At 34.2% G+C, this 20679-nt stretch overlaps 1 pseudogene; it reads left to right on the top strand.

Annotated features, from left to right (window-relative positions):
• The first annotated feature begins 3373 nt into the window (after nt 1-3373).
• The window catches only part of LOC102911869 (integrin alpha-6 pseudogene), a 37874-nt pseudogene continuing 20568 nt past the window's right edge, over nt 3374-20679 (top strand).

Raw genomic sequence — 20679 nt, forward strand, 5'->3', positions numbered from 1 at the left:
GCTTTTATCTATTATGTTTTCTTGATTACAAGGAGACTAAAATTCCATTGAAGGTTAGGTTAAATGTTCTTAGAGGGGAACCTGACAAAGAGAAGAATAGGAAAGTTATCAGAAAAATGAAGGAAACATTGAAAATGTCTTCGATTAAAAGACAGTAAAAATTCCCAGTACCCATTATTTAGTATTTTATATGGAACATTCCTATGTAAGTGAATATACTTGAAAAATTCTAAATATGAAAGCAAAATCTTTAGTAGCCTAACTTAAAGTACAAGGCACAAGCTGCAGAATGACCCCATCCTCACCCCCCAAAACACAATTCCATTCTCTTTTCCTTAAGTCATTTCCTAACTATATTATAGTTTCTGTACATTCTATAGAATCACAATCAAAATATAAGCAGGTTCTTTTATGCACAAAATATAACAGAAAATCACTAAATTATGTGCATATGCAAATGGACTAGAGAAGCATATTAACACTATCAAGAAGATAAGTGCAGGATTGTACATATCGTCTCAAAACTAGAGATGAAGTTATATAAAAAGTAATAGCAGGAAGTTCCAAAATGGAAAAATAAATAATGATTTATTTTCAAGAGACTACACAGAAAGTTCTCTAGCAAAAAGAAGACAAGTGAATTTTTCTTATATTTAGCATAAAACAACTGCACAAAATAAGTTTTCGTCATGACACGTCTATGAAATACATGCTAACGCACTTTTATCATGTTCAGTCATCTGTTCCTCTCAGGGTTGCCCTCCTCTTTATCATCCCATTCTCTTTCCACAGCCATTCTCCATTTTATTCCTTGGCCTTCATTCTTTGATGGTCTAGATTCCATGTATGTGAGTCAGGACATGATAGCATCATTTTGGGACAGGCTGCTTTCCTGCTATGAGATAATTTTATTTTTTAGGTGGCATAACACTCTGTTGTGTATGTATATCATATTTTCTTTATCAGTTCATCAGTTGACAAGAACCTCTTTTAATTCTGTACCTTGTCTACTGAAAAAATAGTGCTGCAGTGAGTATGGATGTGCAAGCATTTCTGTGGCACACTGACTTTTATTCTTTTGGGTCTGTGCTCAAAAGTTCTCTAGGGGATAATATTGTGGTTTTGCTTTAAATATTTTGAGGAATTTCCTTATTAATTCCCAAAGCAGCTGAACTAATTTAAATTCTTCATATTTAACATATGCCAATCATTCTAAAATATGTGTTTGATCTATTTCTAAAAGTTAAAAATATAAAATAAACTCCACATAAAAGTGAGTCATAAATATCTTAAGGAGTAAGATGAGCAAGTATCTCATACATAGAAGAGAAAGAAAATGATATGAATACAGTGTTGTGTCATATGTATACCACAAACATATTCACATGTATTTTCACATGTATATGTGGTATAAGAGGAAGAGAAATGAGGAAGGAACTAAAGTCATCTGAGAGAAGGGAGCCTAAACTGAGAAAACGCCTGCGTGAGATTGGGGTGTGGTACATTTTTATTTAGTTATTGATGTGAGATCACCTAGTACATTGTGGATACCACTGGAATGGTGGAGCTGGCTTCTCTAAGAAAGCAAGCTGAGCAATCCATAGGAGCAAGCTAGTGAGTAGCATTCTTCCACAGCCTTTGCATCAGCTCCTCTCTCCTCCATACTCTTGCCATGTGTAAATTCTTGTCATTACTTTTGCAGCAATGTACTGCAGTCTAAGTCTAAGGCAAACAAACCCCTTTCCTCCCCAACTTGCTTTTGGTCATGATGATTCATTATAGGAATAGTAATCCTAATGAGAACAGGTGCCTATATCCAATGGACACATTCACAATACAAGACCTCAATCTCAGGCTCAGGAAACATCTATGAATGGGGACAACAAGTTTGTAACTGCAAGTACATCAAGAAATATGCTGTGAGATTATATCTCCTAAAAATTGCTGAGACACCATACCTAGCTTACCTAAATTATAAAGTTGTTGAAACAAAACCTGAAAAATTACACCACCATGCTGAAGGGGAAAAGAGACCAGAAGGGAAGGTGGTAGTATAACACATGTTACATACAAGCAGAGAGGGTGAATACTGGACTTGTAAACCTTTCAGTAGGATGGATGGATAGAGGAGAGGAAGATTAGAGATAAGGTTTAAATAAAACTAAACATTTATGAAAAGTCCATATGAAGACTGTGCCATCTAGTTTTTATGTCAACTTCACGCAAGCTAGAGTCATCTGATAGGACATAATCCTAATCAAGTAAATTCGTCCATAAGATGAGGCTAGAGCAATTCTGTAAGGGGTCCTTTATTACTGATTGATCCTGGATAGTGCCACTCCATGGTTGCTGATCTTAGGTTCTATAAGAAAGAAAGCAATCTGACCAAGTCATAGGGACTAAGTCAGTGGGAAGCAATTCTCCATGGCTTTTGCATCAGCTCCTACCTGTAGGTCCCTAACCAGTCTGAGTTCCTTCAGAAATTATCTCCAGTAACTAACTGTGATATGGAAGAATAAGTGGAACAAAACTCTTCCTCCTTCAATTTCTTTTGTTTGGTGCTGTTTCAGCAATAGCTATATAATCCCCAAGGAAGACAGAATTTAGTACCAGAAGTGGAATATTGCTATGAAACAGACTTGACCATGTTTTCATGAGAATGGTGGGGAGGACTTTGGAAATTTGGGCTAGAAAACTCAATGAGCATTAAAATCTTGTTGAGCTCTTGTGAGGACTTAGATGACAAACAGGAAGTTTGCAGGTGATAGAAGCCTGGTTGTTGGAATTTCAGAGAGAAGCAAAGACTCTATAGGGGTCATTTGATATTTCAAATTAAGAAATTTGGTTTGGGTCAGCTGAGGCTGATGAAAAAGCCACTATTAACAAAAGACTAGAACTGTGGAGCAATTGAAACCTTTGCTTTATGGGGACAGCAGAAGCTAGTTAGCAGGAGCTGAGAAATTAGCAGTGAGTAAGAAAAGTCGAGTGAGAGTTGGGGATAGAGCTCAGTGGTAGAGAACTTGCCTAGCAAGTGCAAGACACTGGATTCAGTCCTCAACTCTGGGAAAAAAAAGGGAAAAGTCGAGTGTCAATAAGGATCATAAACCTGGGATTACTTCCTCACACTCAGCACATGGAAGCTGTGGGCTAGAGGCAGCTGTCGCTTTTGCACTTCTAACAGTCACACTTCGAAGCCTAAGAGTCACCAGGTAGCATTGGTTTTCAAGACATGAAGGCATTGTGGAGAGCACCCGAGTCTTGGAACTGTGAGGCAGACTTGATATTTGGAAGAGAGCCCAGAAGAGGCTACTGATGAAAGTTCAGCCCATTTGTAACAGAAGGTTTAAACATTTGTAGATGCCAGTACCATAGGATGACCTCCAAGGACAATATCATGGAATGGAGCTTGCCTGAGCCTAGGAAACAAGCCATGTGTGCTGCAGAAGGTGGAGCCAAAGAACTGATTGATCCAAGATCATTCAAAGAGTTGAAAGAGCACAGGTAAATCCCAGACAACATAGTGTGCTGCTTACACTGATAATTTGGGTTTTGTTTTGATTGTCACTTTGCTCTGGTTCTTCCCTCTTGGAATAAGAAAGTATTATTTTGAATTTACAGAAATCTAGGATTGAGAGAGTTTTAACTTTTAAAGAGATTTTGCATTTTCAAGAAGACTCGACTTTTATATAGTTTTTTTGCATTGAAAATTATTTTTACATATAATATTCTGATTATGGTTTCCTATACCTCATCTCTTCCCAGAACCTCCCCACCTACCCAATTCCAGTTCTTCTTTCTCTCTTTCTTTAGAAAACAAACAGGCAAACAAATAAATCATAATAAAAACAAAACAAAACAAAGAATTAGCACAAGAAACACACACATACATACCAAAGACACACACACACACACACACACACACACACACACACACACAAATAAACATGTACAAAGAAAACAAAACACATACAAAACATAATCATAATATACAAGCTAAATAAAGATGAATAAGATAAAGTATGGCCAAACAAAGCAATATTAGATGAAGTTTCTTCAAAAATGACATTGAGTTCATTTGGCATTGACCATCTACTGCTTGACATGGAGTTTGTCGTTCGGTGTAGTTAATATATACAGTAAGATTTCACTGGAGAAAACTAATTTTTCCATAGCAGGAGACGTCAATTACAAATAGCTTCTTGGTTAAGGTTGCCTTCATCACACTCCTCACATCAGGATTCAGGAAGATATAGGGAAGAGGAGGCAGAAAGTTTGTAAGAGCTAGAAGATATGTGTGGCACCAAGGAAACTGTCTTGGAGGAACAACAGTACTGATGCACATTTAAACTCACAAGGACCATGTCAACATGCACAGGACCTGCACAAGCTCTAGTTCGGCCTGCTATCGAGCCAGCTATCAATGCAGAGAAGGTTAAATGGACATGAGCTTCTATCCCTAACTCAGTGAGATTTTGGATATTTAAAGAGACTAAATATTAAAGTGTTTTAATTTGTAAAGACTAGGATTTTTAAGTTTCTAGTATGTTTTGTCTTGTGATATTAATTTTAATATGAGATCCTGAGGACAGCAAGAAAAGACAGTTTCTGCTTTTAAGTGATATATTTGTGTGACAAGTTGACAAGAGGTCAATTTGCTAGCTAGTTTTTATGTTAACTTTGCAGAAGCTGGAGTATTCTGAGAGAAGAGACATCAACTGAGTATATGTTTAAGATGGGACTGCAGACAAGTCTGTAGGGCATTTTCTAAATTAGTGATGGATGCAGGAGAGTTCAGCCCATTATGGGTGGTGTCACCCCTGGGCCAGTGGTCTTGGATTCCATCTGAAAACAGTCTGAACAAGCCATCAGGAGCAAACTGGCAAGCAGCACTTCTCAATGGCCACTGCATCAACTCCTGCCTCCAGGTCCTTCCTCTGTTTGGGTTCCTGCCCTGAATGCCTTCAACAATGAACTTCAATAAGGAAGAGTCTGTGAAATGATGCCTTTCCTCTGCTAGTTTAATTTGTTTCATCTACAGAAATAGAAGCCCTCACTAAGACAGAGACCAACTGTTTTGTAAGCTTATTAAAAATATAATTTTTAAAGATTTCTAACAATGGTATTCAGTGTGCTCCATTAATGTTTCCCTTAGAAGCTCCTGGTTACTGAGCAAAAATTACAAAATCAATTGCAAAGTATTTCCCTATGAGTCTTCCACGGCGGGTATCGAGGCCTTTACAGCTTTCAATGTATTGACACCACATTTTATTTCCCACCAGAGCCAAGTGGCACAACCCTGTTAATGAAGATACTGTATATGATAGATGCAGAATGGAAAGACATCAGGCTGGGATAGAACTAAGATTTTCCTCCATGACAGGCAGTTTTCAAAGTTCTGGAAGGTGCTACACATGCTTCCAGGAAGGAAAAGACATTGGCAGTCTTATGCAGAAATGAGCTCTGCGAGCTGCAATAGTTACCTACCAGATAGTGTGTGCCTACTGGTGAAAAATTATCGTGGGTATTCTGGGAGCAACCAACTGTTTTCTAATTGGATTTGAGGCCTCCTTCTCAGAAGGGAACTCATGCCTGTTCCTCTGTTCCATCAAAAGAGCTCAGGGCTGGGGATTTAAGATGGCCCACAGGAATCTTATTACTGTTCTGTTCTTAAGTAAATATGTCTCCTAGTTATCACCTAAATAGTTACAAGTTACATTTACAGACGCAAGTGAGTGTTTCTTTTTGCCTCCATCAGTGAACTTTCTTTTGGAGGTGAGAGTGTTTAATGCAGAGATTATCAACTTCTCAAAATAATAGAATAAGTGCCATGAATGTTCAGCCATGCTTTGTATATTTGTGTAAAACCTCCTTGATGCTCATAGAATATCACAGAAGAAAGTACAGCATAAGAATATACGACAGAAAGAGTAGAGGGAGAGTATTAAGTGTTGTCTGTTTCACATAACAACTCATTACAGGCACGTAATCACAGAGATGTGTTTACCTGAACAAGTGCTGAGGAACTTTGGACCCATAAATATCTCAACACGGATAGGGGTTGATAATGAAGCCATACACTTCCCTAAAGACTATGTCTAATTACGAGCTGTTGATCGTACAATGCTGTTTTCTTCAATGGTGTACCCACTAATAAGTAACCAGTAAATAACCTCTAACTCATACTCATACTAGTGACACTAATAAAACTCAAGAAGGTGAGTCAAAATTACACACACACACACACACACACACACACACACACACACACACACATACACACACGCACTGTTTTGGAACAGTTTTCTCTGAGATAAAACATTTCGTATTGGAAGTTCTTTAAAACACAGGGTTTCTTAAAGTGATAAGAAAAATTTTACCCTCTAAGAAAGCTCCTTAAATTCAAGAAGTAAATAGCTCAAAAAGAGTCAGGAGGTCCATGATATAGACCGGGTTCTCTTGACCCTCTCCTTCTCCAAGCATATATAAGCAGTAAGGCATGCTGAGAGAGACGCTCTTCTGACAAGCCTAGAGGCCTCGAAAGGGTCAGACAAATGAGCTGCTGGAAGAGAGATTCTCAGACCTGTTGAGGGGCCTGCAAGTTGTGCAGTGTGTTCTGGATTTCCAGCTTCTGTGAACCATTCCTGGTGCAGAGGACTTTGGGACACAGCTGCTTCTGAGGGACTTCTGGTTCTTTAAGGAACCCCTCCCCCACACTCCTGCAAGCAGTATTAATAAACTCTTCTGTTCACCAGGAAGACTCCAGTGGTAACCTTATTTGGCCAATCACGGTTCCCCACCTGGAGAAGCAGGTTTTTTTTTTTTTTTTTTTTTTTTGTTTGTTTGTTTTAATGTCTCCCGAATAGTTAGCATAAGCCATGAAAGGAAGAGGGGGTGTTGTTAGGAAGAAGTGTGTCAGTAAGAATGGAAGTGCAATTAAAGGGGGTAATGGGGTGGGGGTGTGAAAATGATTGAATTTTATTAGACATACGTATAACACTGTGAAACATCGAAAATAAATGCATGACTAAGATGTATTTCATTTTCACTTTTCTTTGAATTTTTTTTTCCTTTGACTGGTTTCTTGGATGCAGCAATATTTCAAGCAGGTGCGGAAAATCATTTAAACATTACCTTAATAAGTGAATTTTTGCGCTTTCATTTTTGAGGGCTGAACTTCAATTAGTTTTGATGATTTGACAATGTCCAATGGGTCAGTGACCTCTTCCTTTATTTCTTTTTCTTGTGTGTGTGTGTGTGTGTGTGTGTGTGTGTGTGTGTGTGTGTGTGTGTGTGTACACATACAAACAACATAAATGTACATTGAGAAGGTAAAAGGGGTTTCATCAGTTCACTGCAACAGCTGTCCTCTTGACAACCAATACATTGCTCAGCTCCTCCCCTTTTCTTGGAGCAGATGCTAGAAGATCCCAGACTCTTAGTGATGAACTTTAGCACAGTCTTATCCTTGGAGATGCCGAGCTGGTCAACAGCTCACTTTTCTTAGGGCACAAAGCTACACACTTTTGGGAGATAAGCCTATAGGAATTTGGTGATAGTGAGGTGCCCAGTGCACCAACTATGTCTGGATGTGTTGACTTCCTTATTGACCCTGTGGCCCTTGTTGGGGCTTATGGCCATTCAGTAGCACTGTACCATGCTGCTGCTCTCCAGTGGTGACCACACAGGAAGAACCCCTGTCTCCTGTGTTCCTGATAAATACTCCTTTTGTTAGTCCTAATAATAGAGATGTTACCTATGGCTCAAGAGAAATCCCTACCTTTATAGCACTAGATATGGCCTGAATTCCCATAGCGAGTTACATTTTACAAGCTGACTTTCTACCTGTCTCTTAGCTCTCCTTAAAGGTGTCATTTGCATGAAGGAATTGATATTTCAAACATTTTAGGTTTTAGATAATTCTACATGTTATGGGGAATTACCAACAAGGGTGTGTTTATGGAGACATAACTGGAGAATTGTGTGTGTCCTTGTGTAATGATTTTCTTTTTATTATTCCATTTTATTCACTCACAAATTGGAAAGTGATTTTTATTATATGTTATATTTCAATATTTAATGACAAATATTTAGATGGTTACAGAATACAAAGAAACCTATTAAATATACTGTTATAAATGTTATATTTGATAAAATATGAAAGAATCATGTTTATCACCGTTAATGAAATTTCTTGTAGTTGTGCACAGTGTATCACTGTTAGTTAGAAAACTAGTTTAAATTACTTTTACAACTCCTAGTTTCACTTTTTACACAAGTCTATATCTGTCTTTATAGACACTTAAGTGTTTCATTTGCTGTAATTATCTCAAGAATTCATTCTGTTATTAGACCAACCCACTCATCTCCAGAAATGTTTTATTTTACAATACTGTAAATGTAAACGTGTAATGTGAAGACGGCACGCTTTATAATACTCTAGCGTTGAATTGTCCTAGTGTTCGTGGCCAATTCAATAACAAAAGTTGTAGGGGATGATTTTTTCTTTTAAGAATGTAGCCTTGACCATGTAGGGAGATCTCAGAGGTTAGGGACTATTTCTGCTCTTGAAGAAGGCTGGAATTCAGGTATCATTGCCATGAAGAACTGTTCATAGCTGCCTGTAGAACACTCTCTTCTGGACTTAGCAGGCACATTCACACCAAGTTCAAACACACACACACTCGCACGCACGCACGCACGCACGCACGCACACACGCATGCACGCACACATGCATACACACAACCATATTAGTCAAAATAACCTGTAAGATATTAAAATATGCTTTGCTGAACACATTTGATTCTTTTTGATGTCTGCATTACACACATTATATGGGCATATAAGAGTATGATGCTTTTCAAAACATTATTTTTAAAAAAAATTTTGTCATGTTTTGTTTTTCTTCCAACACAGAAGGAGTAAACACTGATTTTCTCTTGGTCTTTCATGCTATCACTAACTGTATCAAATGCTATTACATATACTGGACAATTATTATCTATAGTCTCACTTTTAAATATAGATAAATTTCTTGTCAATGTGCCAAGTATATAAATGTTTCCCTTTGGTGTTTCTTTTAATCAATTGGGAATTTTAGCATACATAGACAATAAGTATATCAGATTTTGATATGAGTTACCTGTATTTTTTTTTGATTTTCAAAAAGGCAGTATTCTAATTTGTAATTATATAAAACACATATCCCATATAATTGGCATATGCTCAGTACTGGGTTCTATGATGGCATAGAAACCACTTGTTTTTTAGCTGTCATGATAGAGAGGAAAATTGAAATAAAATATCAAATTGCCTATAATTCTTTACTTCTTGCTATGTGATAAAAACATTGTTTTGCATGATGTTTCAGTTCCAAAATATTTTTTAAAAATAAACATTAGACACATTTTTCTTGGCAAAATGAAGATTGTGTTATTTCTTTGAAATGGACATTTGCTTAGAAATTTTTATAAATTATCATTATGAAAGTTTAACTGATGAATCAGAATACATGGTTCTAGTAACACTGTTAAATTCTTTATTCCTTACTATCTTCAAAACTTTTGATAACACTGCATTAAAAACATGCACAAAATAATAAATAAGATGCATACATGACATAGAAGTCTTTCTCAAATCTTACTGTTATAAAATTTTTGGTGTAATTATGTAACCGCTGGTTATGTAAATACTGTATAAAAAAAGGAAAACAAAGGACACTACCAAATTTCTACACCTCATACTCTTTCATGATTTCTATGGATAGTTGTTTCTATAGAAAACAATTCAGTTTCCAATTTTATTTAAAAAGATCACACAGCCATAGCCTGTGAACACTTTTAGTTTTCACAGTTTGTTATAAGCTTACATTGAAATAATGTTAGGCATCTTTTCCAGGGAATCACAAAGGGATCATTCAACCATCTAGTTGAATCTGTATTCATGTATAGGCTTCTTGAGGGCACCATCCATCATGCTCGTGGGTTTACTACTACATTTATGCTGACATCTTCTAAATCTACTTTCAGTATCTGCTGACCCTGTGCTGACTCTCCCTTGGAGCCATTGTCTTTACGACATTTGACTGTGGGATAGATGTCACCTGCAGTAATTCTTCCAACCTGAACACTCGGAACAACGGCTCGCAGGCATTTTCTGGCACGCTGCTCTGATCCTTTCTTGATAGTGGTTGTGGATAGCAATATGAATTTTTTGGTTTCTTCCTCTTCTACTTGTGTACAAAAATACAGTTAAAGTACACATTTCTTACGTTACACTGCAATATGTCAGGCTGTTTGTGATAAATTCTTCTTGATTCCTTAGTTTACTAATACTTATTTGATTCTAGGATGCTCTTCTAAATTAAAGTAAAAAAATGTGTTGGAATCAAATTTTTATAAAATGATTAATTTTGAAAAGAAATATATTTTAATAAATAACAAATAATTCCAAGCTTATAAACATAAACTGTTCCTGATAAAATATTTATGTAATAATTAAGTGAATCTTAAGTTAAAATCTATGCAAACTTGTGTTTAAATCTGGTTTTCCTAAAATTTCATATATATAATATATATATAAATACTATATATATAGTTTTCCTAAAATTTCATACACCTATATCTATATCCAGGTTCTTTGTTAATTTTGTACATTTTTGTCATATTCACTTCTCAACTTTTCTCATTTCATTCCCTTCCATGCCCATTGAAATTTACGTCTTTTTCCTCCCCTTCAAGCCTGATATATGATTGGAGGTGTTACAGCATGGTTGACTTACTGAGCTTTATACTGTTAGAGTAAACTGATTCTCCTTTTCTCAGCAATTGGCAGGAGCTCCTCTGCAAGAAATGAGACCTCATGACCAATTCCTTGCTCCATGCTGGGAATTTGTCTGGCTTGTGCTTGGACTACTCAGGTTTCTACAACTGATGTGAGTTCATACATGTAGCTGCCTTTTGTGTCCAGAAAACAGGTTTTGTAGTTTTATACCTCTTCTCACCCAGTACAACTTCTCCTCTCTTCCACCATGATCCATGACTTTTCTACCAAGTAAATTTAGACAACTAATCTGTTTGGTAACTCAATGTTATAAGTCTATTAATATGTTGAATAAGTTGTCTATGCATCTTTTTTTCAGAATTTAATTAATTCTACCTGTTTTACTTTAATTATTATAGTAATTGTATTATATAATTCATTATTAATGAATCAATATGCTTCATTAATAACAACAACTAATTTTTAGAGCTCTAAAATATTTGAAATATAACTTTTGTTAAGCATTTGTAATATGTAAAGAGACATTTAATATGTTCATAAACATACAATTTTAAAATATGATTTCTAGCTCTTCCAAAGACATAAATATTCAAATATTTTCCCAAACTTAATAGCACTCTTTTTAATGTACTTGTATGAAATTAACTAAAGCAAATGTTGTTTTAAAGTTAACCCTGTATTTCAACAATTAATTAAACGTGGTACCTATTTTCAATGGTTCCTATTTTCAATCCCATAATTATAATCTAGGATGTCATGTGTTCTAGAAATAGTGCTCTATCACTGAAAGAAATCTTCACACAATAAACTTAGCCTTTAATTTAAAAATAAACATACCAATATTTGTTTCAAGATTTTTGCATCTATTTCAAATCTAGATCAAAGTTGTACCTCTAATTTTCAACAGTAATGCTATGTCTTGATTTATAAGTTTTCCACATTTCAGAAAGGTAATGTTGTTTATGCTAAGGACTACAATTTTCTTATGATTTGACTTCTAAACATGAAACAATTAGTAATATCAGTATGAGAAAAATATTTCTTCTAAAAGTAGAAACAATGCTTCAAGTTTGTGATTTCATTACTCAGAGCAATGAGTCAGGAGAATTGTCACAATTTAGCCTCATTGTGGTCTATGGAGTGAATCATTGGCAGCGTAAAGCTACAACACATGACAGCCTGCTTTTAATAGTCAAGGGTAATGTGGGGTGGGAGGAGAGGGAGAAGAGTAGAAGAAAGAGAATGAAAGAGAGGAGAAAGAAAAGCATAGAAGCAGCAGAAATAAATGTATTTTATATAAGTTATATACATTAAATATGGCAGAAAATATAATATAATAAATATAATATCCTTAAAATAAAATAGTCTTAAGAGTTAGAAAAGCCATGTTTTAGGCAAACTTCTTAAACATTTATGAAATTTGCTTTTTCAAAATTTCTCCACTCATATGTTCAGCCTAAGGTGATTCTTTTAATGTATATAGAAATTTCATTACATTAATGATTTATTATGTTAACACATGAAATAGGTACCACGTTTTCATCTGCTAAGGATGTCTATAGTTTAAATAACAGATCACAATCCTATGAACAAAAAACATGGACTCGCTTGCTTATGACTGGGTTATCATGCATACATATTTCCATATAGTATACATTCATAACCTTCATGAATTTCATTATAAAGCTAATGTAATTATCTTTTCGAATAGAAGCATGTTTCACAATTTTCTTTATCTATTGTATTTTTCTCAGATGGAAGAAAATGTTATAAGCTCCATGCTTGATTCCACAGAGAATTTCAAAACAATTTTGATAAAACTATAAATCTATAAAATAAACAATAAAGAACATTTTTGTTTTCTCACCAAGATGGTGATAACTATTATCCCTCCAGAAACATAATCCTAAATAAACCTTTCCTTCTATAATTGGTTTTGGTCATAGTGTTTTATCAGAGCAATAGAAAAATGACTAATGCAGACAGGTATACCTATCTGCTTTAGACTTAGATACATTCACAGACTCTACTCTACAGTGGTATGTAGTAAATAAATCATGTTTTAGCCATATATATATATATATATATATATATATATGTGTGTGTGTGTGTGTGTATGCTTGAATGTGTGTATGAATGTTTATATACATTATATTTTATAAAAATCTTTTATCTTCACTTAATAAATTAGAACATATTTTTGTGTATATGTTTAATAAATTTAAAATAGTGGTATCTCACTTTAAGTAGTAAAAAATCAAATTAAATTTTTACATTTTGGCTTAGATTATGCATAAACAGTATCTACAGAAAGCATTTTATAAACAATTTGAATTATAACACATATCATATTCATCTACCCATCCAGAAGTTGCCTCAATTTTTTTAATAATATTACTAAATAATAGATGTGTCATCTAAGCAAATACATTTCTACTTTTAACGTGATGTTTATACTAAGCAATGTTATATACAATTAGTATCAAAGTATGCTTACTATTGTTTCTAAGGTTTATTTTTCCAAAACTGCTTTTCATTGGGGATTTAGAGAAAAATATATATGTATAGTCATCTATTTATTACATATATTGCTATGTTATATATTTTCTAGTGGTATTAGTTTCTTATGTCATTATTTTGTTGTTTTCTTTCAAGATGGGTATTGAACCTAGTAACTTGTGTGTGGTAGACAAACTGTTGCTATCAATCTAAATTTGCAATCTCCAAAAGTTTGTATTTTCAAAATGAAGTATTAGCAAAAGTCATTGATAAGATATAGATGTTGAAATTAGCAGATAGGCTTAAACTAAATATGATTGGTTTGGGTGTCTTATATATTTTTTATTAAGCCATTATCAAATATGTGGTTTAAATTCTTTCAAGGATAGATTTCACACTAAAGTTTGTTTCCTCAGATCTGCATAATATTCTCAGTTTTCTATCTTTTATGTTGGCTATGATTTTGGAATAGAGTATAATAATCAAAAATAATATATTTTTAAAATTTTTTTCCAAGACAATGGATGAATTTTCCCTCTATTTTTACTTTTTCAAATTTTTCTTTAAATTTTCCATCCATTTTAGTTGGTTTTGATGTAAGTTTTGAAATAAATATGCAGTTTCCTTGCTAGGTCCATCCTGACCTTTGGACAGTACTTGATATATGGGGTTGTGGATTGAGAAGTAATAGAAATGAAAAATATAGACATAGACAAAGAAAAAGGCAGAGATACAGGGTACCTTTGCAAGGGCTCTGGGCCAATAACACAGTTGCCTTAAATTTATTCTTAATGGGATTTTGATACACCAACAAGGGGAGAGGGAGAAGTCCTCTCCCTTTCAGGATCAAGGTAGAAAGTACGAACAAGAGTAGACCTTTCCTTAATTTTCACAACACCTGGTAACCACGCCTTATGGCAAACCATCTTGTAATTAGACCTTGAAGTATAAGATGCCTGGTAACCACACCTCTGGCCAAAACATCCTATTATGCAGCCTCATGGGGTAAAGCAAGCTTGGACTCTCTGACCTTGAACCACGATGGAATAAGGCCTCACTATGGAGTCTCTGTGGGCCCCCATATTTCCTCTTTGGGTTATATTCAGCCCGGTTTCCCAACATCATCTATGAATTTTCTGTTCCCATTCCGTGTCCATGTCAACTTTACTAAAGCCGAGCCTATGGTGAGTTTGCTTTTCAATTCCATTTTGTAATCGATTTGCCATCACTATTTTGTTTTTATAATAATTGCTTTTTGAAATGATTTGAAAGCAGTCACACTGTGCTACACAGGGAAGAAAATACTATGACCTGACAGATTACTAGGAACTTCCTTAAACTCAAAAGAAACAAGATCAAGTGAAAGGTTAGAACAGGTTAGAATAGGGACTAAAATCTGTGGGGAAATATTTATTAGGATATCACCCCTGTCATTCTAGCCATCATTTTGGCTACCTGGAAAACTTGCTTTCATTCTTTTAGCACTGAAAACATTATGCCTTGTTTATTGTAAATTTCTACTCAATAACCTAGGCATTTCAAACCTAACCTGCACATTTCAAATGTTTTAATTTCCTAAACAAAGCTGAAAAAAGTAGTTATTGAGACAGTAGACCACAGGCAGTAGACCACAGACACCTCTAAATGCATGTGACAAATAGACTGTTAACTCTGAACTGATCATTGAAAGTGCTTGAGATAATAATTGCCCCTCCATATTCTGAAAGTCTAATCACTTGCATGCTTTAACACTTCCTATCCTTCCATAAGTCTTTCATGTTTTAATCAGTTTTGCAGCTACCTTTTCCCCACTTTGTTTCCCTCCTCACTTTATACATATTTTATCAACACTCAGTTCTCTTTTGCTTCATGAAAAGGTGCTGTGGCTACTAGATCTGCCCACCTCAGCCTCCCAACATGGCGGTGGTACTTTTTCCACCAGCTCTGGGAACCATCAACTCTCAGAAATAATGGGTCTATGCTTCTATCAAAGCAGCGTGTAGTCCAAAAAACCTTTTTGTTTTGTACTAGCAAAGGCTAAATCACTATTCAGCTTAATGTGCTACTTTTAGAGGCCTCATTCCCACCATACTGCAGGTCTAGCACACACACCAGGAACCCACCATAGTAGGTCAAACATGCAAGATGCCACAAACTTGAGAAAGACAACTAGGAACTGTTTTTAGCTCTGTTTTAGAATTTTTTTAAGGTTTTAGGTAGAAACTCTTGCCAACCCCCTGGGTGCCATTTATAGCTGGAGAGTTTTCTCTCAGGATCCCACCAAGCCCTGGCAGTCCCATAACCCACTTATAAAATAAACACACCAACTCTTACATTATTTAAATTGCTTGGCTATTAGCTCAGGCCTATCATTGTCTAGCTCTTAGTCTTATATTTAGCCCATTTCTATTAAACTGTACTTTGTCATGTGGCTCGTCGCTTATTGGTACTTTATATCTTCCTTGTCCTGGCAGCGACTCCAGGCAGTCTCCCTCTCTGCCTTCCTGTTCCTCAATTCTCCTCTCTGTTAGTCCCGCCTATACTTCCTGTCTGGCTACTGGCCAATCAGTGTTTTATTTATATAAAGTGATATCCACAGCAGAAAATCACATCTGATATCTTCTAATTATCTATTTCACTCTTTTTTTTTTTTAAGTGTAGGATGCCAATTTGTGCTATGCATTTGTTTTTCTCTCTGGATAGGTTTTAGTATTCTAATTTACTAACATATTATTTTAATGTTTGTATATATAACACATATACTCAACGTACTCATGAATGTGTTTGTATGACTTACATTTCTTCTTGATTATCCAATAATCAAATAACTATAAATTCTCTCTGTGATGATTTCTTTTTCCATAGATGTGTAGTTTTCTCTTACTTTGTGTATATTAGTTTACTTTAGAAATGACACATGCCCTTTTATTACAGATGTTTAAGAATATTTATAAAATATTTGTTAGAAAATGTTTCTGTCAGAGGCTTCTTTATTGCTGAATCCTAAAAAAACCTGGCTACTTTCCTTCCATCATTCATTTTCCCCCTCCCTTCCTTACTCCCATTTCCTCTGCTCTTTTCTCTCTTCTCCCTTTCTCCCCTTCTTTCTTTCTTTGTTCTATTATTTCATTTTTATTTTTAAAATATGGTGCACATGCTTGCTTTCTTAATTTGGTGAAATAATTACAAATTTTAGTTTGTGTTATTCAGTGTAGTTATTCCTGCAGAAACCAGAACAACTTCAAGCAATGAGCTACAATTATATGTAAAGTTACCTCTTTAAGGACCATCTGCCATAGTGATCCACACATGCATTTAAATATAAGGCACATAGTTTTTTAATGCATTGATATTTCTACCTATAAAATTCACAACTTCTCCTGGGAGGAAATTTATTTTCAGTCCAAGTTTTCTATTAGAGTCAGGAGTAACAATTTTTCTCCTTTGTTTTTATAGAATGATGTAATTGAAATTAAATATCTCCTTTCAGTAGTATGTTAAAACTCTTTCAGCAGGAATCCAGCCATAAAGTAACACTAATACATGTCCTAGAAGATGTTTCTTGGATTGCACCTTTTACAAATTATACTCCCATTAAACAAGATATAAGCAAATGTACATGTTATAGTAGATTAATTTTATAGATTGCTTCAATTACATTTGGCACATCTGTGCACACTGTGTGCAATTCTGTAAGTGATGCTTTCTTTGCATCCACTACTCGGATAGTCTAAGCTTATATTATCTTCAGATATGCTCAGAAGAAAGATTTTATAAACGTATGTGTATATATGCATATATATGTGTGTATTGCTTGTTTTACCTATCACAATGCTAATGGTATTGTAACATGAAGATGATGTGACATGCGTGATTAAACACTTTGAATAGTACAAATAATGTTCTTCATTTATTATGTTTTTTACATACTTTTCTATTGGACATTGCCTCAAACTTTCAAGTTCATTATCTGTTGATCCTGAGTTTCCCTCTCAGTATATTGTATGGACATTATTTCAGACTTAATATCTCATCATTTCCTAACTTCTTTCAATGATAATAACAGGAATCTATGTGCACCATGACATCAGAATTCCTTGTCATCATTGTAAAGATTGGGTTATATGGATAGAAAAGCCCATTCCCACCCAGCACAGAGTCATGATAGGGAAAGGACCTCAAGTTGAAAACCAGTTCTTAGACTGTTACTATATCAAAATTCCAGCAGAAACTGCTTATATGATAACAGGGCTTCTTTTGTAAAATTGCTCATTAAACAAATTTCAAATCAAAAGAGAGTTTCTGATAAATAACTTTGTTCCAGTGATTCATAGAAAATTCAGACTTAGAATGAGTGGAGATGTGTTTTATCTAAAGCAAAACACTGAGATTTAGAGAATATTTCTTACATATGTAGAAAATGTAATCCCAGAAAATCATACTCCATATTTTATATGTTTACAGGCCATATCTTGCATCCATAACATGGACTGAGTATAGAAATTAAAAATTGTGTTTAAAGCCAGGTGGTGGTGGGGCATGCCTCTAATCCCAGCACTTTGGAGGCAGAACCAGGCAGATCTCTGTGAGTTGGAGGCCAGCCTGGTCTACAGAGTGAGATCTAGAACAAGCACCAAAACTACACAGAGAAACCCTATCTCAAAAAAAAAAAAAAAAAAGAAATTGTGTTCAAAGTTTAAAGCACCTGTGCTGCTTTGGTTTTGGTCTTGGTATGCTCATTATAATAAAAATAATTTTTGAGAAAATATAAAAAAAATCATATTCAGTTTAATGTTTCCTCATATAAATATCACCATTACTAAAATATATATTGTTAATAAGAGATGTGTCATATCAACTATAAAATTATTAAATTTCTACAAATGATTCAAATGATCAAAACATGTCAGAAAAAATATAATTCAAAAACCATGAAAGATTTAATGTTATATCAAAAATAACTGCTTTGGCTCTAACTTATAGGACTAGCCGCATTTACCAGAAAGATTTTAATGCTGAAAGGAAGAGGAAAAGTATTTTATTCATCTTGAATTACAAAGTTTGAATCTTCTTACTGTTAACAGAAATGTTCCTCCAAATGAAGTGAGAAACCCATGGCTTGGGACTGACATATGTTTATTTTTTGCATCATTAATTTGACAATGCTTTCTAATGGGTCAAGCAAGTTATTACATATATGCAATTATCTCTGGAGCACTGCAGCAATTGTCAAAGTGCTAAAATGTAGCATATGCTTTCTTTCTTTCTTTTACAATAAAGAGCGAATATTTTCTAAAAGATCCAACAGCACCAAGTGATGAGAAAACACGATTCTAAGGACTGCAGTGAAAGAGGCCTTACTCAGCACGCTGAACCTCACATTGCTTCTAAGGAAGAAGTTACTTCCCATTAAATTTAAAAAGCATGTGATTAGAGCATGTATTATTAAATGTAAAATATTAAAGTTCATTTTTTTCTTCAAATGTAAGAAAACAAATATGTTAAATTTTAAAAGCTTTAGGATTTTTTTAAATTAGGTCTCTGTCTTTGGGAATTTCATAGAGCTTTGGTCATTTGTTTGCCGTCTTCCCATTCTTCCCAACCACCATTCTTCTCTACTCACCTTACTCTGTGTCCTGTTTTGGTTTTAAAAATATAAAATAAAATAATATCTTCAAGACCAATTTTTGCTGCCCAAATACTCTTGGATGTGTGGTCTTCTATTGGCTCATGGTCAACTTATCAAAGAATACACACTCAGAGAAAAACTGCAGCTATTTCTTAATTTACCCCGTCTTCTTTTAACAAATAATAAATAAGCCCCAAAGCTATGGGTTAGACTCCTTCCATGTTGAAATTATATCTGTCTTTGGAAATACATTCAGTCACAACCAGTTTAGTTTATTTGCCTGTTCAACGAAACAGCTGTATCCAGATGTTTTCTCGTCATTACCCACATTAGGATCTTAAACTTCTTCTGTCCTCTCCTTAAAAATAATCTCAGAGTCATGGGGGAAAGATTGTAATAGATATATTCCTTTTAGGGCTGAGAGGTTTTTAGTAGATTTTATTATTTCAGTGATTAAATTAGAAAATTTTAGGGTCATGAAAATTCAAGAACTCTGCTAACACAAAACAGAAAGTGCATCAAAAAATTGAATACACAATAATTCTATTTCTTCAGGTATTCACTTTTTCTCTTTTTGGAATAAAAGACATACTGTCTTTAATTCATTATGTTGCTATATGTTTCTCAGTTACAGGTGAGAAAGAAAATATTTATGTTTATTAACATGTCAGCTCACACATCTCTCTGAAAAGTTTTAATAGTGAATGATTCTCACAAGTAGCTGATTATTTGATTCACCTCTCACAAGTCCATGTTGAATAATTGGAGTGGACAGATTGTTTTATAATTTTAAATCAATTTGTAAATAAGTTGAATAAGTTTTAATGTACTTTTCTAAGTTAAACATAATGTTCACCTGCTGAATATATTTGAAGTATATTAGCATCATAATGAATTACAAACATTTGAAAAGACATTGATAAACTCATTACTAATATATTTTGAGTTTATTTTTAAATTCTAATAATTATGTATAAAATAAGCATTAAAATATCTTTAAAATATTTTTGATTAACATTAACCATCTAGAAATGTTTATTTGAATGGTAAGAAAATTTCACTGAAGTTGTATTCAAATATATAAGCACACAAATAGGCAGATACACTTATGAGCATGGTTTAAAATATAAGCTGCCTTAATACGAGGAGTTTAATTTTGACAAATGACATTAAGTATAGCATTTAATGTTTTTAAAATGGCTCTAATGAAAATAAATTCAATATGATTGAATTATTTTATTTTTAAACAAACTAGTTATAATGTCATTTGTTTAAATGATAATGAATAATAATAAATAAATTAGCCTATTCAAATATGATTTAATGGAGATAAAGAAACTATTCATGTCTTAACTGAAAACATAATGTAGCTTTTGGAGCTATTGTACACAGTGCAATTATCAGTGATATCTAATGTCTTTGAGCAAAGTACCTGCAGATTAATTTTGATAAATGCCACTTGAAAATTGTTCCTTCAATACAACTCAGGAAATTTTAACCCTTGATATTATACTGAAATATTAAGCAAATTACTTTGCTGAATTCTAGTACATTGCACATTTGTTTCCTGACAGTTCTGGTTGTTTACCATAGTCAGTGAAGGCAAGGTCCTCAGAGCAATGAGTAGTGTCCTCTATATAAATTGCATGTAACACCCTGGTTGCTTATGATATTGCCTTAATTCACATATTTTATTTTTTTCTTTCTTTTTTTTTTCAAGACAGGGTTTCTCTGTGTAGCTTTGTGCCTTTCCTGGGACTCACTCGGTAGC

This window comes from Peromyscus maniculatus, chromosome 6, assembly GCF_049852395.1.
Source record: "Peromyscus maniculatus bairdii isolate BWxNUB_F1_BW_parent chromosome 6, HU_Pman_BW_mat_3.1, whole genome shotgun sequence".
In the NCBI taxonomy this organism is placed as follows: domain Eukaryota; kingdom Metazoa; phylum Chordata; class Mammalia; order Rodentia; family Cricetidae; genus Peromyscus; species Peromyscus maniculatus.